The sequence below is a fragment of the Hyla sarda genome, chromosome 4 (assembly GCF_029499605.1).
Source record: "Hyla sarda isolate aHylSar1 chromosome 4, aHylSar1.hap1, whole genome shotgun sequence".
NCBI lineage: Eukaryota > Metazoa > Chordata > Amphibia > Anura > Hylidae > Hyla > Hyla sarda.
Genome location: NC_079192.1, coordinates 326407242 through 326433883, shown reverse-complemented (window position 1 = coordinate 326433883; position 26642 = coordinate 326407242). Strand labels below are relative to the sequence as shown.

At 41.3% G+C, this 26642-nt stretch overlaps 2 long non-coding RNA genes across 2 annotated transcripts in view; one reads left to right on the top strand and one right to left on the bottom strand.

The window, feature by feature from the left end:
- The window catches only part of LOC130369585 (uncharacterized), an 87193-nt gene that overhangs the window by 2625 nt on the left and 57926 nt on the right, over window positions 1-26642 (top strand). Inside the window, exons 2-3 of the long non-coding RNA XR_008892821.1 lie at window positions 23237-23378; window positions 23952-24031. This is a non-coding gene — a long non-coding RNA (uncharacterized LOC130369585). The remainder of the gene's footprint in view (window positions 1-23236; window positions 23379-23951; window positions 24032-26642) is intronic.
- LOC130369587 (uncharacterized) lies at window positions 5944-9339 on the bottom strand. The gene is made up of 3 exons (XR_008892823.1): window positions 9227-9339; window positions 8498-9088; window positions 5944-6941 (listed from the first exon to the last, which is right to left on the bottom strand). It is a non-coding gene; the product is annotated as an uncharacterized LOC130369587 (long non-coding RNA).

Sequence of the window (26642 nt, the reverse complement as noted above, 5' to 3'; positions counted from 1 at the left end):
ACTATCTTGTTGAGAATAGTATCATGCATTAAAGGGGTACTCTGGTGGAAAACTTTTTTTTTAAATTAACTGGTGCCAGATTTTTAAATTACTTCTATTTAAAAATCTTAATCCTTTCAGTAGTTTTTAGCAGCTATTTGCTACAGAGGAAAATCTTAATTTTTTGTGTTGTCCACAGTGCTCTCTGCTGACACCTGATGCCCGTATCAGGAACTGTCCAGAGCAGGAGAAAATCCCCATAGCAAACCTATGCTACTCTGGACAGTTCCGGACACGGACAGAGGTGTCAGCAGAGAGCACTGTGGACAATGCAAAAAAAGAAATTCAAAAAGTAAAGGATTTCCTCTGTAGCATACAGCTGCTAAAAAGTACTAAAAGGATTAAGATTTTTTAATAGAAGTAACTTACAAATCTATCTTGAAGAAAAGAAATGGGGACGGCACTAGTAATACGGTAGTTCAGTCTATTTTGGATGTGCTCAATGCACTCCATTTGCAGGTGGATATGCAACCTCCACTCTGGAGCTATAAGTGAGAGGGAAACCTTTGTGTCGGGAGGTGTTCAACGTGTATCAAAAGGTAGCAGAGAATATAACAACCATGATGAAAGAACAAATACGGGGCACTCACACTGTGACACTTGAGCGAAGGCTGTCGGCTGAAGGTGATCTCAGTTCCGAGTATCCATGGCGGGGAGGCGGCAGGTGTAACGAGGGGAGCCACAGACGCCGGCCACGGACCGTATCATGCCCGCTGGCGCTTCGTCAGGCCGGCCAAGTGTCACAGTGTGAGTGCCCCATATTTGTTCTTTCATCATAGTTGTTATAATTTACAAATCTGTTTAACTTTCTGGCAACAGTTCATAAAAAATAAAAAATAAAGTTTTCCACCAGAGTACCGCTTTACGGTATTGTTTCTCAACCAGTGTGACTCCAGCTGTTGCAAAATTACAACTCCCAGCATGGCCGGACAGCATTTGGCTGTCCGGGCATGCTGGGAGTTGTAGTTTTGCAACAGCTGGAGGCACACTGGTTGGAAAACACTGCATTATAGAATAAGGAATCCGGTGGCCTGCTACACCTTCTCAGAGCTTACCTGACTACTCACTGTAATTGGAATATTCTATCTCAGATAATCCGGCTGCGACCAATATTTCCCCTGATGAGCCAATTGGTTCCTGTCCATAAGCCTTACACCTCATAAACACTATGCAAATGGTGTAACCTTTAATCCTTTAGTCTTTCAGTGATCCCGTGAAGGTTTCCCTTCTCATGTCGCAAAACAAGCAAAAGACAATAATGATTTAAGTCTCATATTCTCTATATACAGTAGAGTATACATCATAACAGTAATATTATACATATATATATGGTGTATGTTGATGAGCCAGCAAACGCAATATGATGGTAGAAAAGACAATAAGATAAGGTTTCCAGAATTGTCATGTTCCTTATTAAAGGGGTACTCTGGCCCTAAGACATCTTATCCCCTATCCAAAGGATAGGGGATAAGATGTCTAATTGCGGGGTCCCACCATAATCTCACATGCAACACCCTCCTGTGGGAGCTGCATGCAGCGCTGCAGTCTCCGAGTCTGCCGGGTCAGGAATACGGGGCCGGAGTATCGTGATGTAATGACTCTACCCCCCGTGTGATGTCACGCCCTGCCACCGCAATGCAAGTCTATGGGAGGGGGTGTGACGGGGGTCCCCAGTGTCGGGACTCCCGTTATCAGACATCTTATCCCCTATCCTTTGGATAAGGTATAAGATGTCTTAGGGCTGGAGTACCCCTTTAAGGGTCTATTCACAAGTAGTGTTGGGAGCGAATATTCGCATTTCATATTTTTATCGCGAATATCGCAAATTCGCAGATATTGCGAATATATTCACTATATATTCCAAATTGCGAATATTCACTTTTTTCCCCCGCATATGTGAATATTCGCATATTCCTTCTTTTCACTTGTGGGCCAATTAGAATGATGCAAATACACTTGTCAGAGGTTATCAAGAACATCCCTAGCAACCAATAGTAAAGTTGCCCACCCCCTCACTGGTGTCTTCCTCGAATACGCAAATATGCGAATATTCACATATACGAATATAATGAATACTCGTAATTCGCGAATATAGGACGAATATTCGTCAATATATTTGCGAAATATTGCGAATTCGAATATGGGCAATGCCGCTCATCACTATTCACAAGTACAGTATTCTGTGCATATTTGATGTGCAGGTTTTAAAACTGTGTTCCGTCATTTAGTTTACATTGAAAACTGCAGCTTCAAATACTGCACGTGTCAACAGTCCCTTAAAGGGGTACTCCGCTTGAAAACATTTTTTTTAACTGGCTCCAGAAAGTAAAACAGATTTGTAAATGACTTCTGTTTAAAAATCTTTATCCTTCCAGTATTTATAAGCTGCTATATGCTCCAGAGGAAGTTCTTTTCTTTTTGAATTTCCTTTCTGTCTGACCACAGTGCTCTCTGCTGACACCTCTGTCCTTGTCAGGAACTTTCCAGAGCAGGAGAGGTTTGCTATGTGCATTTGCTCCTTCTCTGGACAGTTCCTGACTTGACCAGAGGTGTCAGCAGAGAGCACTGTGTCAGACAGAAAGGAATTTCAAAAAGAAAAGAACTTCCTTTGGAGCATACAACAGCTGAGAAGTACTGGAAGGATTAAGATGTTTAAATAGAAGTAATTTACAAATCTGTTTATCTTTCTGGCACCAGCTAATTAAAAAAAAATGTTTTCCAGTGGAGTAACCCTTTAAGGCTGATGTGGATCCTATCTGACTTATATCAGTCCTATGCAGTAACGTCCACTAGAACTTTGTAACATTCTGTCTCTGCATATTATACGCTCTTATAGATTGCAAGGAAAGGGGTTCTCTTCTTTATAAGATATAGAGGAGGTTGTCGGACCCACCAGTGAGTGATCTTTCTTGACAAAGTACAGAAGATAGTGGCTCTGGTAATGATCCTATTCAAAGAGTACATCCAAATTGAAAGGAAATCCCATAATTGAAGCTTATTTGGTAGCCATTGTGGACACAACTCCAAGGAAAACCTATAATAGGCCCCCCAACACCAACAAGAACCTTCCAACCAGCCATAGAAATGGCAAAGATCAGTGGTGGTAGAGGTAAGAAGCGAACAATGAGATAGAGAACACCAAACCAGCGATACGTAGAAGAGAGTCTTTGCTATGTGAATAGGCAGTCTTGTGAAGGGTGATGGATGCCACAAGCAAACACCAGTGATATGGAAGAAGTGGCCTAAGGCAATCTGTGGGAAAAGTATAATGTGTTATTGTAATAATAAGAAATTTACAAAATTGTGTAAGCTCTTTTCCTTGAAATGCACCAGTGAATGTGACTCCAGGACTTACTAAAGTTGCGAGTTTTGTAGTAGTGGGTGTCTCAATATTAGAGCCAAGGGTGAGGGGTCTGCACATTCAATGCTTAATACTCCAATGCCTAGAAAATATGAGGAAATGTCAGGACTAAGAAAAATGCTGAAAACACTTTGACATTTTATGGCCAGTACCGTAATGGTAATGTAGATAAAAATAGCGGCAGTACAATACACTGTGCACAACATATGAGTAGAGATTCCTGGACAAGAGGCAGCAGCTACAATGGCTACAGGCTACATAGTAGCAAAAAAAGTACAAAACAAATGTTGTGTTTGGCTCCTACAGATGCTGACAGAATGCAGCAGACTCGTATGGTCCACTGTATCCATGAGCAGAGTGCCCCACCCATCTAAGTGTTATGTATATACAGCAACATGCACACATAGTAGCCTGTAAGTCACCATAGAGATGGGTGGCGGCGAGCACTCCCCCATGAGTACAGTGGTTTTAGCAACTACTAAATGACTGCAAGCAGAGATCTTGAAAAGAGTAAGTATATTTTGTATAGAAAAACAAGTCATAATAATAACAAGTAATAATGTCTGATATCAAATACTCAAACCTAATTAACTTGGTAAAAATAACTTTTTTCTTTGCTGAAGATAACTTAACTCCCTTGTCCCGCTTCCCTTCTATGACGCGCGCTCAGGAGCTGAGTGTGCGCCATAGTGGGATGGTCCTGGTGGCTATAAGCAACCAGGACCCGTGGCTAATGCCAGACATCACTGATCGCAGTGATGCCCGTCATTAACCCTTTAGACGCCGCAATCAAAGTTGATTGAGGCATCTAAAATTGAAAAAAAAGAAAAAATCCCGGCTGCTTAGTTGGGCTGACAGGGATCACCGCGATCTCAATTACCTGAGAGGACAGCGGGAGGGCACTTACCAGCCTCCTTGCTGTCCGATCGGTGCTTCGATGATCCAGTCAGCCATGGCAGGCTGGAGCAATAGAGTACTAATAACACTGATCAATGTTATGCTATGACAAAGCATTGAACAGTGTATGCAATCTGAAGATTACATGTATTAGCCTCCTATGGGGGACAATAAAATAGTGTAAAAAAAACATATGTGGTATCATTGCGTGCATAAATATCTGCACTATAAAAATATAACATTCTATAACATTTCTATTTGCTGTCTTAGTCATGTTTCTATATACCAAGGCACAGAAAAGATATATATTGGTGCTCTCCCTGGCATCTAGAATCAGGGGCACATGCCCATCCAGCCTCCCCCTAGCCATTCCCCGGGTCCGGCGTACTGACTTGTACAAGATCCTGCATACTCTTACCAAGTTGGTTGCCCTTCCCCACTGACTGTTCAGCTGTCAACACCTGATCCAAAGCTTTTGAATTATCACTCGAGAATTGTCTTTAGACCTTACATCAGTAACAAATATACTAATCATCTTTAAAGGTGAAAGGTACAAATGTATATGCTCGTTTAGATTTCTCTGCTGTTTAGTCATGGGGACATTGCCCTGATGTCTTCCTGTCTCCTTTATGAGCAACAGATGGGACTGAATATTGCACTACTGTATATCACAACCCCAGCATGCACTGACCGCATTCACCTTCTAATTGAATTTGTCCAAGGGCTTGTTTATACAAGTGGACTTACTATAGCACTCTCCTTCCCTTTGTTTCCTTCACCCTCTGCTGTCACTTTAATAGAATACATTTTTTCAGAAGGCTTTAATACCCCAGATTTAAAGGGAATCTGTCATCTCTTGAGAGCTGCGGACAATGTTGGATAGCTGTTAGGGTATAAAAGCATACCTGTACCTCTCCTGGAGCTGGGACTCAATCCAAAATAATAAGGGAAGGCCCAAGCCAGCGATCCATGAGAAAGATATCACGTGTTAGAAGACATCGCCATTTGTACGTGTGTCTATACAAGAGGGAGGATACGAAAATCACTATCATTGCTTATTGTATATAGTACATATCCATATGGTCCCTGGGAAGACCAGACCTGTGTCATCACAACTCATGTGAAAATACACTACTGCATACATACCAAAAAATACCCCATTTGTGTGAAATATCAAACTATTGTTTTGCGTGTGCATACCGGTGTCCGTTATGTGAAATAAGAATATGGATGTGCTATGTGTAAAAACTAACTATGTGCTCAATATATGTGTATTCCTAAATGTATATTGTGATGTGTAAAAAATAGGGTGAAGTATATGATGTAACATATGTGTGAGAGGTGACTATACCCCTATGCAATGCGAATAAAGGATGAACATGTACTAATAACCATGTATGACCATAACTTATGTGACAATAAGTGGAAGTGTGGGATGTGCAATTGATGATAATATACACCAAATAAACCATACTCACCAAGGTGCAAATCACTCCAGTCCTCACTTCCTGGGAAACATACAGGTGGAACAATTATCCAATCATATTCTCTTGCTAAAAAAAGTGGAGAATATAAAAAACAATATCCCCACACCACATACTACATCACCCTTGTCCCCTAAATCCCATTGTTTACTCACCTAAGAATCCTGAAAACAGTAAATCTTCATTAAGGACACAGGGTAAAACAGTTCCTAGTTCATAGATCCATCTGAATTCCACTTGTAAAGGATGTTTTTTGATGGGTCATCCTCTAATATTTTTTTTAACCCGTTCCAAACCTATGACCATCAATTCATTGGAACGTCCTTGTTGATGATCTAAAAAGTGTTCAGCAACAGAGGTGAGTGCTTTCCCACAGCTCCTGTCCTGTCTCGCCAGTGCAATAGTAGAAACATGCTTTTGTATTTGTTTACGTAATTGTTGTCCCGTCTGTCCCACATACACCTTTTTGCAGGAACAAATGATTGCATAGATCACTTGCACAGTCTTACAGTTTATGAATATTTTTATCTTTAATTCCTTATGGTCTGTTGGATTCACGAATTTAAGAGTTTGAGACATGAACTGACATACCGTACAGTTCCCAAAAGGGAACGATCCTGCATGATTAAAGCCTGTCCCCAGATGTCTAAGAGGTTTCTGAAAATGGCTGTTGGTCAATATGTCTCCTAAATTGGGAGCTCGTCGTGAGACCAGCCCCGGTCTTTCTGGAACAACAGCTCGTATTCATGAGTCCGATAGTAGGATGTTTCAGTTTTGTTCCAATACATTTCTCACACGGTTCCATTGATTATTGTATGTGGAAAGAAATCTGATAGTATCATCCTTTCTTCTGAGGACAGGTTACAATAGAGTTTCTCCGTCCGACATCAGGGCTCTCTGGAAGGCCTTAGAAGTAGTTCTTTTAGGATAGCCTTGTTCTCTGAATCTTGTTGTCAGTTCCTTTGATTGTTGTCTGAAATCATGATCACTGCTACAGTTCCGTCTTACTCGAAGAAATTGTCCAGTTGGTATGCCTTGTAATGTATGAAGAGGATGGAAAGAAGAGAAGTGGAGGAGACTATTGGTTACAGTTGTTTTCCAGTATAGCTTGGATTCCAAATGTCCATTGTTCACACTTAGCTGCAGGTCCAGGAACTCCTCTGTGACATGAGAAATATTAGATGTCAGAGAGATGTTAAAATTGTTATTATTCATGGAGGCAATCAAGTCAAAACAATCTTCCCTAGCCTTGCCACAAAAAGAAAATGTCGTCAATAAACCTAAACCAGTGTAAAACATGTCTGAAATACGGCGATGGGTACATATGCTCCCCCTCCCACCAACCTAAAAACAGATTTGCATAAGAGGGGGTACACTGTGCACCCATCACCCTGCCGGAAATATGTAAATAATATTGTCAGTCAAAAATAAAATAATTGTGGTTAACAACAAAATCCAAAAGTTTGATCAAAAAAGAGTCAAAGCTCACATCTCTACTTACCGTATATACTCGAGTATAAGCCGAGTTTTTCAGCACGATTTTTCGTGCTGAAAACACCCCCCTCGGCTTATACTCGAGTGAACTCCCCCACCCGCAGTGGTCTTCAACCTGCGGACCTCCAGAGGTTTCAAAACTACAACTCCCAGCAAGCCCGGGCAGCCATCGGCTGTCCGGGCTTGCTGGGAGTTGTAGTTTTGAAACCTCCGGAGGTCCGCAGGTTGAAGACCACTGCGGCCTTCAACATCATCCAGCCCCCTCTCACCTCCCTTTAGTTCTGACTACTCACCTCCGCTCGGCGCTGGTCCGGTCCTGCAGGACTGTCCGGTGAGGAGGTGGTCCGGTGGCATAGTGGTTCCGGGCTGCTATCTTCACCGGGGGCGCCTCTTCTAAGCGCTTCGGGCCCGGCCTCAGAATAGTCACGTTGCCGTGACAACGACGCAGAGGTGCGTTCATTGCCAACGTACTTCTGCGTCATTGTCAAGGCAACGCTTCTATTCCGGGCCGGAAGCGCGGAGAAGAGGCGCCCCCGGTGAAGATAGCAGCCCGGACCACCTCCTCACCGGACCACCTCCTCACCGGACAGCCCTGCAGGACCGGACCAGCGCCGAGCGGAGGTGAGTAGTCAGAACTAAAGGGGGGGTGAGAGGGGGCTGGATGATGTTGAAGGCCGCAGTGGTCTTCAACCTGCGGACCTCCGGAGGTTTCAAAACTACAACTCCCAGCAAGCCCGGACAGCCGATGGCTGCCCGGGCTTGCTGGGAGTTGTAGTTTTGAAACCTCTGGAGGTCCGCAGGTTGAAGACCACTGAGGGCGAATGATGAGAAGAGGATGATGAAGGGGGGGGGGTGTGGGGATGATGAAGGGGGGTGGGGATGATGAAGGGGGGGGGGTGTGGGATGATTACAAGGGGATGATGAAGGGAGGATGTGTGGGATGATAAGGGGATGATGAAGGGGGGATGTGCGGGATGATAAGGGGATGATGAAGGGGGGATGTGTGGGATGATAAGGGGATGATGAAGGGGGGATGTGTGGGATTATGACAAGGGGATGATGATGAGGATGTTAATGACGGGTCTGGATGATGACAGGGGGGGATGAGGTATTTCCCACCCTAGGCTTATACTCGAGTCAATAACTTTTCCTGGGATTTTGGGTTGAAATTAGGGGTCTCGGCTTATACTCGGGTCGGCTTATACTCGAGTATATACGGTACTTGTTTCTCAAGGAAGTGAGTCACGGCTGGAATTCCATCCTTGTGGGCAATGTTTGAGTACAGCGACTCTATGTCACACGTGACAAGTAGAACATCCTCTGGTAATGTCATTTCCTGTGTTGTTTGTATTAAATGCATTGACTCCCGCATGTATGACGACAAGGAGGTCACCAAGGGCTGCAATGAGAAATCAATGAATGTACTGGCTTTCTTGTACATGCTAACTATTCCTGAAATAATGGGCCATCCTGGTGGTTCAATTAGATTCTTATAAACCTTTGGTAGCATATAAAAGGTTGCTGTGCGAGGTTCTCTTACCTTCAAAAAATTGCTGTTCTTTTTTGCTGAGGATTCCAAATTCTTGAGCTGTATCCAAGATGTGAGAATATTTCCTCCGGAAATAGTCTGTGGGATTACAAGGTAGCCTTTTATAATATTTGCAGTTATTCAATAGTCTCTTGGCTTCTTTCATATATAACTCAATTGGCCATAGAACAACATTGCCACCCTTATCTGCCTCTTTTATCAAAAATTCCTCATTTTTTTGTAAATTGTAAACAGCTCAAGTTTCATCTCGGGTGAGATTCTTCCCTGAAATATAATAAGAGAGAAGTCCATGAATTGCCTCTTTCATGGTATTAAAAAATACCTGGACAGCAGGAAATAATTAGAGTGGAGGAGAAGTTTTGGAGGGTATTCTACATGGACAGCGATTGTTAACAGGCATACCTGACTCGTTTTCTTCCAACAAAAACATGAGGTCCCGAACAACACTTTGATCCCCTTGGTCCAGGCTAGTAAGCAGTGCAGGTTGAGTATGCAGAAGTTTGAGGACTAGTTTCCTACAAAATAAATAGGTGTCTTTGGTTAGCACAAATGTATCCAAGCTATTCATCGTGCAAAATGATAAGCCTCTTCTAAGTACTGACATCTCTATATCTGTTGGAGTGTAAGTGAAAAGATTTATCATTTGTAGTTGATTTGTCTGACAATCGGGGAGAGCGGGGGGCAATACAAGATTGACATCACCCTCCTCACTCCCTTCCATTGTTATTTGTACTTCTTGCGATATGTAGGACCCCGATGTCTGGGTCCTCTTTTTTTGTGATCTGCGCTTCCCCAGTCTCGTCCTCCGTCTGTGTCGCTTGCCTCTGTAGATAAAAAATCACTACTGCTAACATTTAAGCTTGCTTGCTCCATATTAGAATAAGAGTTAGGTTTAGGATTATTGTTTCTCCAATATCTGCAATTGCCATTGTGTCTCCATCTATACCTCTTTCTCATATTTGTCCATTATCTCCTTCAATTTTTCCAGAAAAGGCAGAACCAACTTCTCCTTATCAAAAGTATGCAGGTGTATCTCTAACTCACGTAGTTTTTCTTTTGTACTCATAAGAAAATCCCTATCATGAGTGATTAACATCTCAATCAAGATCATAGAACATTTCGCTAATCCAGTCTCCCAAACCTCTTTAAATTCAGTTGTCACTTCCCATGAAGGGAAAATTTGAACCCTTAATCCTGTAGGAAAAAGGCCAAGTCAGGCAAATTCCTCTAGGCTCTTGATATTCCACCAAATATGTGCAATTTAAAAACAATCCCTCATACTAGTCTGTGGATGAAAATATAAGAGTTATGATTTTTTGAAGGCGAGGAGGAAAAAACGAAAATGTATAAATTAAATTGTCTGAGTCCTTAAGGCCCAAATGGGCTGCGTCCTTAAGGGGTTAAAGAGAGGGGGTTCATGGCCCTTCTCCTGAGTTGTGCTTTGGCCCTTGTGAGCCTTTTTTAAATTGTTTTTAGTATGTCCTCTTTTTTTACGCTTATTGTTTGTATATAGGATTAATGTGCAATGAAGATTATATAATTGACTACTTTTTGGTTTGCTACTGTGTTTCAGTGTTGCTATTTTCTTATGAGCATTGGGACTTTCAACTGGGTGATTTCCTTACACTGAATATGTACCAGGCGTATTACAGTCAAAGAAAGTAGAAAGAAAGTCAGACGATTAGAAAAAAAGGTCAGAAATACAATACGATAAATAACCACAGTAATAACCAGCAGAACAATGAAGACAAACAACACAGACTCAGGTCAAGCAAACAAGGGTCAAGGCCAGGAGAGGAATAGAAGTACAGAATCATCAGGCAAAGAAGTAGTCTAAATGCAGAAGCAGAGTTCCAAAAAGCAAAACATTTTGTTAAGAAATGCTGATGAAAGGAATGGAAGCTGCAATCATGAGCTCAGAAGTGACTTATTTTGGGTCATTTACTAAGAGTGTCAGGTTTTTTCTAGTGGGAAATGTTTCAGACTTGCAGGATTCCACTTTATTTACTATGGGGATTACAGATTTACAAGTTGGGAAACATTTCTGATCAGCTTTTTCTAGGTAGAAATTCCCAGCCATTTATCCACAGGATTTTCTGTGAATTCAATAGTAAATAGGTCGGGTTGGGAAACCACGCCCCTTTTTGGTCCTGCCAAGCCACCTTTGTGACAGACCATGCCCCTTTTTTGGCTTTTCATAGTGCAATGTTGGGTTTGTCAGATTTTCCTGGCGCAGATAGGTCGCAGACACTCTGCGCCTAAATAACCTGACAAAAACTGGTCGTTTCAGCTTAGTAAATGAGGCCCACTGTCTGGTTTAAATATCCTGTCGGGGGGGGGGGGGGGGGGAAGGCATGTGCACCAACTCAAGCCCTAATTGGTCAGGAACTCCGGCAGTGTATAGGAGGCTGGTTCTGCATACAGTCACCAGCATACAGACCTCCAGCGTGCAGGGCTACCACCACAGAGTCACGTTACGTCGCTGCCACCTCATGTACCACAGCCTAGCTATCTCCTCACTTCTCAGTTTCTCCTTGACTGATGTACAGAGCCCTGAATGTCAGTCACGGAGGGGCTAGGAGATGAGGGTAAGTGAGGAGGTATGCCAGGCTGTGGCACAAAAGCATTTCGGCCCCACCTCCATGACACTTGTCTGAGAAATAAAAATGCAATTTTATGGTTATAGTAGAAAGAAATAGTGACACTTACCGGGATTCTTGATCAATGCATATCTTTATTCAATCAATCCATAAGGATAAAAACAGGCTAGGATGTTTGGTAGCTGGACAGAGCATTTAGCAGTGTGAAACATTTGTTGCTCCTGCCTCTGCCACATCCTAGCCTAGAGGATGCCCCCTTGTTATAGATACAGTCCTGGGTACAAATTGGTCATGGGAGAATTCTCAGTACTGTCCCTTGTTATATTTATATATAGTTGTTAGATTACCCCTAAGCCATCTTTTTTCTAAACTGAATTACCCTAATTCTGATAATCTTTCTGGGTACTTTAGTCCTCCCATTCCCCGTATTACCCTGGTTGCCCATCTTTGAACCCTCTCCAGCTCCACTATATCTTTCTTGTACACTGGTGCCCAGTACTATACACAGTATTCTATGTGTGGTCTGACTAGTGATTTGTACAGCGGTAGAATTATTTCCTTGTCGTGGGCATTTATGCCCCTATTGATGCACCCCATGATTTTATTTGCCTTGGCAGCAGCTGCCTGACACTGGTTGCTACAGTTAAAGGGGTATTCCAGGATTTATTTTTATTTGACTATGCTATAGGAGCTGTAAAGTTAGTTCATAATATAGTGTGTGTACCTGTGTTTAATGGTGGTCTCGCAATTCTTATGTGACATTTGCCCAGATGTTTATTTTTAAAAGTATACAAAATGACTGTCGTCTCAGGTTTTCCCAGGTTGCAGTGTGGCCCGAAACATTACATCACTAGTCAGGTCTTTAAAGGAGCCTTTCTGATCTAGATGGTTGAGTGACTGCTGGGTGGAAAGGAGATCACTCTGCAGTGAATTTTAGTTTTGCAACAGCTGGAGGCACCCTGGTTAGAAAACACTGGTTTATTAATTACAGCAGAGCATGGAAGTCAGCACACCTGTGGTTTAATGGGTATAGTGGCTGATGTGTGGGAGGGAGAAAAGTCACCTCACACTTACAAACAAGGAATTCTGGGACATGTAGTTGAAGGGAGGGAACTTCCACAGGAAATAACCATTTCACAAAAAGAAATCTGCAACTTTATAGTGGAAGTACAAGATAGCCATTTAGTTCAAAGACAAGCGCAGATCCTTTCTAATAATGTCCTATACTGTCTGTCAGGTACTTAATAAATCACCTTATGATGGTGATGGTGGTCCCCAGTGTTTTCCCATTTAATACATAATCCAAGCCTGGATTTTTCCTCTCCATGTGCATAACCTTACATTTATCTGTGTTAAAGCTCATCTGCCACTTCTCAGCCTAAACCTCCAACCTATGCATATTCATTTGTATTGATGCCCTGTCCTCTATTGTGTTAACCCCTTTACAAAGTTTAGTATCATCTGAAAAGTTTGATACAAGTTTGATACAACCCCTCTACAAGGTCATTAATAAATATATTAAAAATAATAGGACCCAAAACTGACCCCTGTGGTCCCCACTAGTAACAGTCGCCCAATCAAAATAAGTACTATTAATAACCACCCTCTGTTTCCTATCACTGAGCCTTAACTCACCCACCTAGGTCCCTTTCACACTGCCATTGTGCCCCATCGGCAAACATCCATCAGTTGCTTTAAAAAAAATGTTTTTGCATTATCGGATGTTATATTTGACGGGGCACAACAGGAAACAACGGGTCCCGACAGATCCCATTTACTGCTATGTTTTCTTAAGGGAGTAGCAGGGGGGAAAATTGTATGATGTATTTCTCCTACTATTCTCCCCAGGATCCCTGACGGACTTCACACTGCCGTGTCACAACGGCAGTGTCAAAGAAGCCTTACGCACATTTTCCCCAGCCCAAGCATTCTCAGTTTATGTACCAATCTTTTATGTGGCACCGTGTAAAATGCTTTGGAAAAATCAAGATATATGAGATGACCTCCTCATAGAAGCTGATCAGGTTAGTTTGTCAGGACCGATCCCTCATAAACCCATGATGATATATACACAAAGAAATCTTACTCAAATTACATTTGTTTTTAGATGTGAAAGTGCAAAAGAAAAAAAAACAAGCTCACCCCACTGTACACTAAGCACACACTTTACATGACTACTCATATACAGAAAATATGGACTACTGCTTCATATCATATATGACAATTACAGTGTTCTTATTCTTATTGGTTGCTCTAGGATTTCTAGCTCTATTTTGCTCATACCGGTAAGTGCTTTAATAAATATGAATTATCAGAATTAGTCCCAAGAAACCAGGGTAAAGACCAGTATACCCAGTTCTCAGAACATTTAATTGTCATAAAATAAACACAGTGTATTGATATTGGAATAAATATTATATCCTGTTAAACTAGCCCACCTAATTTCTCCCAAACCATGGCCTCATGCCAAGGGTACAGGTTAAAGCCAAGCCACAGGTTATTGAGTAAACTTCCTCTTTTATTGCTCAGGCGCTCATTTCACAAAAGTGGTTTAACTAGAATACTTGTTCTAACTTAAATGGGCACTCTCATTAAAACTATTTTTTGCTATTGCACTCTTTATCTATATATCTTTCTAATGTACTTTGCTTAAAAAAAAATTAAGTTTTCTAGGTTTTGTTTAAAAAAAAAAAAGCTGACACTAGGCGTCTCCCAACTTGTCCAGAGAAAATCCCCCCCCCCCCCATCTCTTGCACAGACTTTGGACTCCTGCTGGCCTAGCAAAAGTCCAAAATCAGCAAATGCAGTATGGAGTGCTGAGGGGTGGGGGTGGAGGGGGGTGCAGCCTTAGCCAATCATCTCACACTGAACTGCTCTGGGCTGTGTGTAGCAAAGTGAGGGAGGAAGTTCTCCCCTGTATGGCTTTAGATGATGTCACGCCTGCTGGGTAATGCCCCTTCCCAGTCTGTGAATCTGACTGAGACTGAGCAGAAAATACAGAGCAATATCAAGGTAGAAAACTAAAAAATAATAAATAAATAAAATAAAGGCAGGGGGTGGTTTATCATGATGGGGGCAGTGAACTGGGAGGATTATAAAATGTAACAAGATCATCATGACAGGTACTCTTTAACCCCTTAAGGACAGGGTTTTTTTTCCGTTTTTGCATTTTCGTTTTTTGCTCCTTGCCTTTAAAAAATCATAACTCTTTCAATCTTGCACCTAAAAATCCATATGATTGCTTATTTTTTGTGCCACCAATTCTACTTTGTAATGACGTCAGTCATTGTGCCCAAAAATCTACAGGGAAACGGAAAAAAAATCATTGTGCGACAAAATAAAAAAAAAAAAAACCTGCAGTTTTGTAAATTTGGGGGCTTCCGTTTCTACGTAGTACATTTTTAGGAAAAAATGACACCTTATCTTTATTCTGTAGGTCCATACGATTAAAATGATACCCTACTTATATAGGTTTGATTTTGTCGTACTTCTGGAAAAAATCATAACTACATGCAGGAAAATTAATGCGTTTAAAATTGTCATCTTCTGACCCCTATAACTTTTTTATTTTTCCGTTTATGGGGCGGTATGAGGGCTCATTTTTTGCACCATGATCTGAAGTTTTTAACAATACCATTTTTGCTTTGATAGGACTTATTGATCGCTTTTTATTCATTTTTAAATTATATAAAAATTGACCAAAAATGCACTTTTTTGGACGTTAGAATTTTTTTTGCGCGTACGCCATTGACCAGGCGGTTTAATTAACGATATATTTTTATAATTCGGACATTTCTGCACGCGGTGATACCATATATGTTTATTTTTATTTACACTGTGTTTTTTTTATGGGAAAAGGGGGGTGATTCAAACTTTTAATAGGGAAGGGGTTAAATGATCTTTATTCACTTTTTTTTTCACTTTCTTTTTGCAGTGTTATAGGTCCCACTGATCTTTCACATTGATCACTGGTTTCTCATAGGAAACCAGTGATCAATGATTCTGCCGCTTGACTGCTCATGCCTGGATCTCAGGCACTGAGCAGTCATTCGGCGATCGGACAGCGAGGAGGCAGGTAGGGACCCTCCCGCTGTCCTGTAAGCTGTTCGAGAATGCCGCGATTTTGCCGCGGCTATCCCGAATAGCCCACTGAGTTAACTGGTAGTTTTTACTTTCACTTTTAGTCGCGTGGCTCAGCTCTGAGCGCGCGGCTAAAGGGTTAATAGCGTGCAGCATCGCGATCGGCGCTGCGCGCTATTATCGGCGGGTCCCAGCTTCACTATGACGCTGGGCCCGCCGTGATATGATGCGGGGTTACCGTGTAACCCCGCGTTATATCACGGGAGCAGGACCAAGGACGTACCTGTACGTCCTTGGTCCTTAAGGGGTTAAAGAGGAGCTTTGGCATATGACATACCCCCCTCCTTACATTTACAGCATTGTGACACTATATGTGACACTATATGGGGGCAGTATGAGGGCCTACTACTATATCAGGGCCTACTCCATATGAAGAAGTATGGGAGCCTACTACTATTTGGGGGTCTACTACTATAAGAGGGCAGTATGGGTGGCCTAAAACTATGCAGGGGCAGTATGGGAGCCTACCATATGGGACAGTATGCACTATGGAGGCCTACTACCATATGAAGAAGTATGGGAGCCTACTACTATTTGGTCACCTACTACTATATGGGGGCAGTATGGAGGCCTATTAATTTATGGAGGCATATGGGGCCATATGAGGCAGTATGGGAGGCCTATTACTATATAAGGCAGTATGGGTGCCTACTGACATATGGGGGCCAAATACTTTATGGAGCAGTATAAAGGCCTAATAGTATATGGTGGCAGTGTAAGGGCTTAACTACTATATGGGGGCACACAGAGAGCTTATCCATTTTATGTGAGTACAAGGTGGACAATATTACTGTGTAGGCAATACACTTGGTGAGTTTGTAAAGAGGTGGGGATTGTGCTGGAGAAATAAGCCTAAAATGTTTACCCATCAGATCCTGCGGAAACTTGGCTGGAAGAAGTCTTTATGGTGGTCTAGGCCTGATAGAGAAGAGAAGGAAAAGAGAATGACTCCAATAAAAGATAAATCACCCTGGGAGTCACTGGATGTAACTTCAGTATAATCACTTATATGGTCTGCAGTGCGCTTGTGTACAGTATCTACCACTATAGGGGCACTATTTGTCTTAGACTTTATTAAGTAACAGTATAGCAGTATTAGTCATTAGTCAGTAGTTATGGTGGTCTTTGAGTGGCATTTTTATTTCCCCCCTCTGCCTTACAGGTAATACACAAAACTAGCAGTGTAAACGTATTTTAACCCCTTCCCGCAAATTGACGTTTATAAACGTCCTAAGTGCGGTCCCTGTCTATAACGCGGGGTCCCAGCGGGATGGTCCCGGCACCTATTCACAGCCAGGACCCGCAACTAATAGCTCGCGGCCGCGATAGTTCGGCCACACGCTATTAACCCTTCCGATGCGGCGCTCAAAGCTGAGCGCCGCATCGAAAGTGAAACTAAATGCTTCCCAGCTGCTCAGTCGGGCTGATCGGGATCATTGCGATAAAATCGCGATACCCCGATCAGCTACCCGGAGAGAAAAAGGTCTCTTACCTTCTCCGGCGGCGTTCGGGCTCAGATTGATTTCTCCCAGCCTGAGTTACAGGCTGGAGCAATCAATCACCGATTTCACTGATTGTTGCCATGCAACGGCAAGGCAGCAGTCTGTGAATGAAATCAGCCATTGCAAGCTGATAGATCTCTATGGCACCTATCAGCTTGCAAAAAAAAAGTGTAAAAACAAAAGTTAACCCTTTCAGGTATTCCCTTCTGAATTAATAGTTTAAATCACCCGGCATTTCCTAGTAACAAAATAAAACAGTGTAAATAAAAATACACATATGTGGTGTCAACGCGTGCGGAAATGTCCGAATTATAAAAATATACCGCTTTTGAAACCGCACGTTCAATGGCGTGCGCGCAAAAAAAATTCCGAAGTCCAAAATAGCGCATTTTTGATCACTTTTTATACCACAAAAAAGTGAATAAAAAGTGATCAAAAAGTCTGATTAGAACAAAAATACCACTAAAATATAATACCACTACCACTAAAAACTTCAGAACACGGTGCAAAAAATGAGCCCTCATAGCCCCCTGAACGCAGAAAAATAAAAAAGTTATAGGGCTCAGAAAATAACAATTTTAAATGTATACATTTTCCTGCATGTATTTATGATTTTTTTCTGAAGTAATGCACAATCAAACCTATACAAGTAGGGTATCATTTTAACCGTATGGACCTACAGAATAAAGATAAGGTGTCACTTTTTGCGAAAAATGTACTGCGTAGAAACGGAAGCCCCCAAAATTTACAAAATTGCATTTTTTCTTCAAGTTTGTCGCACAATGAATGTTTTTTTCTGTTTTGCCGTGGATTTTTCGGTAAAATGACTAATTTCACTGTAAATTAGAATTGGTGGTGTAAAAAATAAGCCATAATACAGATTTTTAGGTGTAAAATTGAAAGGGTTATGAATTTTTTAAAGCAAGGAGGAAAAAACGAAAATGCTAAAACGTGAAATCGCTCAGTCCTTAAAGGGTTAATGTTGTTTGGTGCTGACCATTCATGTTTTTTGTACTGATATAATCAGTAATATTGGTCTTGATTACTGGATTTGGTCAGTGACAGTATGATGGTAATATGTATGATGATTTTATTCCTCCTTGTATACTGGTATTATTAGTAATATAGGTATGAATTTACAGGACTTGGTCAGTAACAGTATGAGGGTAATATAATATTCCCTTTTGTATACTGATTTTATTAATCGTATTGGTTTCAGCATACAGGATTTGGTCAGTAACTGTATGATGGTAATAGGAATGGGGATAACATTCCCCCTTGTATACTGGTTCTATTTAAAATATTGGTCTCAGTATACAGGATTTGGCCAGTAATAGTATGATGGTAATAAGTATGGTGATAATATTCCCCCTTGTATACTGGTTCTATTTAAAATATCGCTCTCAGTATACAGGATTTGGTCAGTAACAATATGATGGCAATATGTATGCTGATAAAATTCCTAATTGTATATTGGTATTAATGCTAATATTGGTCTCAGTATACCGGATTTAGTCAGTTACAATATGGTGGCAATATGCATGTTGATAATATTTCTCCTTATATTCTAGTATTAATGGTAATATTGGTCTCAGTATACAGGATTTTGTTAGCAACAGTATGGTGATGACATGTATGGTGATATTTGATCCTTGTATATTTTTGATTTTTGGTAACTGTATGGCTATAATTTAGCGGCGGGGTTGGAGCATGCACCTTATCAGCTGATTAACCCCTTCTTCTTACTTAACTTTATCAGTTCTCCACCTTATCCATCTTTATCATTCCTTCATTTCTTGCTCCCCTTTCTATGTACTTCTCTTCCTCCTTCCCTATGTTTTCACCTTCCTGCTTTCCATCGTCATTACATACCTTCCTATTTGCCAATTATTCCATTATATCATTGGCATGGTATAGTATGTAATAAAGATATAGCAGTAAAGCAAGTTGCATTGAAGGAATCTAACAGCAACATCACAAGCACTAACCTGAATACACAGGTTAACAGTGCAGGGGATGCTGGGTAAAATGCAGTTTACTTTCCAAAAATTCCTGCAGCCATTTCTCTGTTATCAATAGAAATCCATAATTATGCAAATAAGGCCTTCTGCACAATGGAGGCGTTTCTTACCTTGTACTAGCAATGAATCTCCCACCTACTTCAGCCAGATAGTCCAGTCCCCTTCATGAATATTCAAAGATTTACAGATTTACTGTGTTTTATATGTCATCGCCTGCACTGATAACCAGTATATTCAGGTTAGTCAGATTTCCTTTAAGCGGCATACAGCGTGCAGCTATAAACATTTATGTGTTGATCCTTAGACCCCTACATACTTGACAAAGGGCAAAAGTGTACAATGTTTTCCTCTTATCAGAACGCACTGCATATATACACACACACACACACACACACATATATATATATATATATATATATATATATATATATCAAGGCTGGTTTGTGAGTCGCTCATCCAGTGCCTGCCCCACTCGCCTCCTGTGCCGTGGACCGGCCGGTACCGCCTCCGGCTATTCACTTGTGCAAGAAGAAACAAGGTCCGGCACCAGGTTGCAAGTAAAAACTTCTTATTCTTTTATTTCAAGATTCTGCGGTACAGGGTAGAAAGTCTGACGCGTTTCGCTAAAAAGCTTAGTCTACGATTAAGCTTTTTAGCGAAACGCGTCAGACTTTCTACCCTGTACCGCAGAATCTTGAAATAAAAGAATAAGAAGTTTTTACTTGCAACCTGGTGCCGGACCTTGTTTCTTCTTGCATATATATATATATATATATATATATATATATATATTTATATATAAGGAGTTGTTAATCCAAGCATTGGATGTTGCCATATTTGAAGTGATGCATTTTTCCCTAACATGTAGAAAATTGGTTTCGGTTTTATAGTTTTCCTCCATTCTCTGTATCAACATTTCAGGATAAGTCTGTAGTCTGAACTGGATGGGCTTTTTTTAACCTTACTAACCATGCCACTATGCTTCTCATTAGGTTAAATCCCTTTGATTCCAGAAAAATGTCAATAAAGTCAACTTACTTTTTTTTTGATTGCACATGATCCTTTATAGGCCGGAGTTTCAGAGAACAGACTTCGTAATACAAAAACTGAGAACACTTTGAGTATAGAATATTATGATGAATGAAATGTCACCTCTGACGCTAGCTGGGTTACAGAGCTGGACAATGCTTCACTATAGACATGGCACTGTGCAGATCTCCTATCCAATTCATACGCCCCTATCCATAATCGCTCATGCTAGTCCTGACTTATCCTCTTGGATCGGGTGTAATGTTACCTGTCTTGGCGATCTATGTAAGAGAGGTGTGATGCGCTCCTTTACTGACATTTGCTCCACTCACGCAATATCCACTAAAGATTTCTATAAATATCTACGAATTAGACATATAATAGTGTCAAGTAAATCCAGAGTATGGAGATATTATGTTGGAGGGGATGTGGTCAAATAGGGACTCTATATCATGTATTATGGCAGTGCCCGAAAATGCTTTGTTTTTGGGAAAACATAGAGGGAGTATTAAAACAATTATTCGGATTAACAGGGTCTTTATCCCCTAAATTAGCTCTCCTCTTGGTGGGGGTACATGAACTGCCAGCCTCAATGAGAATTCTAATCTGTAAAGTCTTAACCATAGCTAAATTGATCATAAAACGTAGATGGAAATCGGAAGAACCACCGTCAGTAACAGAAGTAATATCTCTACTTAATGTTGCTTATAAATATGAAAGAGCAATAGCGTACTCGGAGAGCTGCGTAGAAAAATTCAAAAATACATGGATTAATTGGGAAATTTTTGAATACTATGTACCTTGACTGTGATAATCTTTACTTTTTCTTTAAAGTGTCTATCCTATTCTACTTTAATAACACAAAGTTGATGTGAAACCTTGTTGTTGTATGTATGCTTATACATTTTCAATATACCTGATAAGAGTTGTTTACTGTATTCTATATGTTGTTACATTTGGAAAAATCCTTCAATAAAAAGATTTAAACGAATATTACGATACATGAAAAACTTCATCACCAATCAAAGGGGTCACAGGATACTTCGCCATGATACAGACATTCACTGTACAGAGAAGTTCACAAAGACACCTTTGATTGGTGATGAAGTTTTTCATGTGAATGGGTGTGGGAAATAAGTTACGATCTTAACACTCAAACATGAGGAACAGGCTATTAAACATAATATGTTTCACATAAAATCACTGTTTTAGCACAAGAACAAATAGAGTAACGTTACTATAACTCACATGATTGCTCGTGAAATTCTCTACCATTTTGAAGTGTCATAAACCTACCTTTCCTTTTGAAAAATACAAGATAATGGCTTTCAAAATTCTCTACCATTTTGATGACATAGCATAACAGGTTCCTTCCTCCCCTAGAGCTAGCTTGTGCCTTAAAGGGGTACTCCACCCCTAGACGTCGGATAAGATGTCTGATAGTGGAGGTCCCACCACTGTGGACCCCCGCGATCTCAATGCTGCACCCAGAGTTTGTTTAGAGCATCGGGTGCACCGTCGGAGGCTTGTGACGTCATGACCACACTCTTCAATGCAAGTCTATGGGAGAGGGCAAGACACAATCACGCCTCCTCCCATTGACTTGCTTTGAAGGGGGCACCCAGCATCGCCAGTCATCCGGCATGGAGCGAAGTTCGCCAAGACCGCGGGGGGGCCCGCCGCGAGGTCCCTTTGCATAGGGGGTCCCTTTGAATAGGGGATAAGATGTCTAGGGGGGGAGTAACTCTTTTAAGGGGTACTCCGCTACTCAGCGTTTCGAACAAGCTGTTCCGAACACTGAAGACGGCACCGGGAGCTCGTGACGACATAATGTTTTCATTGAAGCCATTTTTGAAGTGCATACAACTTTTTGTTTACCTTTTAATCTTTTTTTAGCATCCCAGGATGAACAAAGAACTGCCATTCTTTATTTATTTTTTAAGGAGTTATCTCAGTGCTTACCGTGCATGCACATTGTAAATCTTCTCACTTGAGGAACAACTGTCCTATGTTCTTTGAATAAGTTGGGATATCAGTGGCCAGACCCTACAGATAAGCTAGTTGGATAACTTTGTATCTAAGTATCTAGTAGTGATAAGCGGCAGGGGCCATATTCGAATTCTTGATATTTCGCGAATATATGGACGAACATTCGTCCTATGTTCGCTAAATTTGCATATTCGCTGTGTTCGTTCCCTTTTCATGCCAAAATTTGTAATGAAATTTGAATAGTACACATGCGCGATTATATCTTTTACCTAAAAGAAGGGAGCAATCAGTGTCCTCTGAAAGTGCCGATATTTGCATATTCGCATATATGAAATATTCGCGCTCCACACCGACTCACACAGTAAATAATATTGAAGCCTTCTTTGGACCACAAGCTGGAAGCAAGCAGGGATGATCACTTTTTTTTTTTTTTTTACATAGTACACATCATTGTTGTGATGTGCACTGTAAAGAAAAGAAAAAGCGAATATTCGTCATTACGAATATATATTGCCATATTTTACATATTTGCGAAATAGCGAAGTGCGATATTCGTGGTAAAAATTAGCATTTTGAATATTCGCGCTCAACATTAATCTCTAGTAAAAAGTTATGACTCTAACTTCTCACCAGTATATACAATATCTCTGCCATAGCAATTTACATGGACCCTGGCATTTACACTGCAGTCTCAATAAAATGCATCTTATGTTCGCTTGGCTTCTGACTTTCTTCTGATGGTATGATCAGGAAATTTGGATTTCAGCATGCTAGATCCCCTGCCTACCATAGCAGACTAGAGCTCCTGAAGAGATCACTTTTTTTTTTCTTGCATCACATATTGCATAGCCCACTACTGGTCACTATTTGCCCTCTGTATATTAACTCATATCTGTATGCTACAATTACCTGTATTAATGGCTTTCTTGATGGCCGTGTCAAGTTAACCCTCTAGGACAGAGTTGAGAATTTTTACCATAAACTCTAAGCATGTTCACAGTTAGTGTTGCTCCCGAATATTCTAAATTCGAATTTTAATCACGAATATTGCATATTTGCGAATATTGGGAATATAGCCGTATATATTCACAATTACGAATATTCTCTTTTTTTTTTTTTCTTTGTTCACAGTACACATCACAGTAATATCTAGTGGTACACCCCCCGCACCTGAGAGCTTTGGCTCTCGCTCCTCGCACCTCCAGCTATTGACTTGCCGTCTGCTGTATGGACACGTGGAATAAAGCATCGTTTGGCAAATACTTCTCAGTGGGTGAGTGCAGCTTTTTTCAAGTCTTTTGCTTTTCATGTTATACACATCACAGTGATCACCGATCATCCCTCTCTGCTCTTCGCATATGTGCATATCCGCGAATATTGAGCCCTCCCTAGGGCTCTATATTCGTGAATATGCACATATATTTTCGCATATGCGCTTATATTTTCGCATATGTGCAAATAAAACCCTGAATATGCGAATTTCGCGCATATATGACGGATATTCGTCCATATATTCGCGAAATATCGCAAATTCGAATATGGCCTATGCCGCTCATCACTATTCACAGTGTGACATGTCCTTCAGCCGGTCGCACGGCCAGACCAGGGAAGTTCGAGTTACGAATAAATAATAACCTGAGAATTAAGACGCTCATCATTCTTTTAATCTGCTGGAACTGTATCATGACTTTGATAACATAATTAGTTTGAATACTATGATTGATACAGAACAAAAAGCCTCTTTGTTCTTGGGTAGAAACTGGTACGTGTGGCCTATTGCCAAAAAAAAGCTATGATACCTCTCTGATCATGTATATGACAATATTATACTTCATACTTTCTACAGAATTTTTGTCTCCAGACCCAGCGATATTCTCATCCTGCCAGCACAGCCCTGAGGTGTTACATTGCTGATGTCCCTTCAAGGTTCGTTAATACAATCCAAAGGAATATAGGTAACATATAATACCATAGGATCCACAATGAAGAACATAATATTATGTGACCTTAAATGTCACCTTAAAGGGGTAAATTAAATGTTCGGAATGCTGTTTTTCACACTGTTTTTCACGCTCCCTTGTGAATTCACGGCCACGCCCCCTCAATGCATGTCTATGAGAGGGGGCGTGACAGCCGTTGGCCAGTGGAGTACCCCTTTAAATGATGCTGAAATTCATATAACCCTTCTTGATGTCGATGTCTAACACAATGGGGTAGATTTATTACTACCGCAATGTAGACTAGATGGTCTAAAAATTCTCCAGGATTATCAAGGTGGCTACAGCTGCAAATTTTGTGCATCTTTATACTGTTGAGGCTAAATTTACACCACCTATTAGTTGGCTTCATATGCTCCAGAATTTTCCATTACAATTTTGGTACACTTTCGGTACACAGTGTCCCATCTTAAACTATGTCAGACAAAGCGGACATAACACATAAATGTTTTTCTGCAAATTTTGCCAAAATTCTGTTCCACGTTCAATTGTAAATCTGCCCCAATATATATATATATATATTACAAGATTTCACAATTTTCAAAGTCTCTATTTACCGTGAATGAAGCTGAAACTATTCAGATCTGTTCTTGCTGTCAGCTGAGAGTACAGTGGTCCAAGTTACAATATCATTTGGTTCCAGGACGACCATTGTATGTTGAAACAATTGTGTGTTGAGACCAGAACTCTATGGAAACCTGGTAATTGGTTCTGAAGCCCCCAAAGTGTCATCCAAAAATAGGAAAAAGTGAGATTAAACAAAAATAAGTAGATAACTAATATAGATATTAAGACTCACCGCAGACGGCAGGCATCCAAGGAGTAGTAGATCCGTAGTTCCACGGTAGTCTGGAGCGGGTGATGTAGTGGATCCGCTGGACCTGTGTGGCAGATGGCACGGGTCGTGCCAGGGAGCGGAGTCTAAGGTGCCTCTGGTTTTCACCAGAGCCCACCGCAAAGCGGGTTGGACTTGCTGCGGCAGGCAACACCCAGGTCGCTCCCCCTGGCACGACTCGACCACACAGGCGGCTGAGGTGAAGTGAGGCACCAAAGGAATAGGCAGGACGTAGTCAGGCTGGGTAGAGGTCAGGACAGGCGGCACAGGAGCATAGTCAGTAGGGTAGCAGAAGGTCAATAGGCAGGCGGCTAGAAACAAGGTCGGGTCACGGAATACAAAGGTCTGGTACATGGCAAGGAAACACTAAGACTGCTTTCTCTAAGGCGCAAGGCAAACAAAGATCTGGCAAGGGTACTAGGGACGTGCTAAAACTTATAATAATGGTGCAGGTGTTGATACTAATTATGGGCGCACTGGCCCTTTAAATTTCAAAGCTCTGGCGCATGCGCTAGGAGGCGGGGGTGCGCGTGTCGGAGCTGAGAGACAGAGGCCGGGGATGGAAGTGAGTGACGGGCTGGGATTCGCATGCGGGCGCGTCCCACGATGCTAATCCCAGCCTGTACTGCATAGACTGTAACAACTGTCTAACCTCAGTAAAGCTTCCGTTGATAGTAACTTACCGTCTGTGTCTTCATTGCCCCCGTGCCTTGCCCAGGATCCAGCGGTATAATCGGGTGGTTAAGGCTAAACCATGCCCTGGCGTCAAGAACACAAGGGGTTAATACCATCTGCCTCTAGGGCAACAACACCTACCCTGCACCATACACCCCGCCATTACCACATCATCATCTATTAGTTGGCTTACTTTTATGCAACAAATGTGCAAATTTTTTGGTACATTTAGTACATGCCCTTTCCAGTAAACCATGCCGCTTATATCATGTAAGCTATTTTATTTTATTTATTTTTGTTTAAAGGGAAATCTGTCAGCATACATGGGCTGATATGGAGATATAACTAATGATACCTGTCTCATAGCTGATGCTGTTTGTAAAGTTATAAAATAACTAGATCACTACTGCATCACTATTTAAATGAGTTTCCTGGAACTAGATATAAAGGATGTGTAGTAAAGGGGTATAACGTCTGGCACCACCGATAACATGAAGGTACTGTGTGAATGGACACGTAAGCTGCTCAGGATCCGTGCATGCAGTATTGGTGAGTTGCAGTCTTTTTCTCTTATATATATTGCCACCTAGATATAAAGTAGTCTTCTTTCACGGAGCAGCTCCACATTTAGCTCATCCCCCAAGTAAATGGAGTTGCACTGTAATACCAGACAGAGCCCATAAATAGATGTGGCCCTGAAAATAGAACAAGCTATTCCTTGTACCCCCACTCCCTGACTTTGGTTAATATCTCTCTCCCTGTTTGGATATCTAGAGATAATAATCAATGAATGCTGGTGGGTTAGGGAGAAGCGTCCAGGGACTGCTTCAATGACTTATTGTTCAGGCAGCATGACAACGATGACAGGTTTAATAAGTAATCTGACATATAGGACCTATTCCCACTATGGAATTTCCAAAAGGAATTCCACTTAGGAATTCTGCTGGGAAATACTACTGCATGAAGAAAACTTTGGTGTGAATGGGTTCTCCGTTGACTCATTTATGCTGCTGAATTTTCGGCGGCAAAA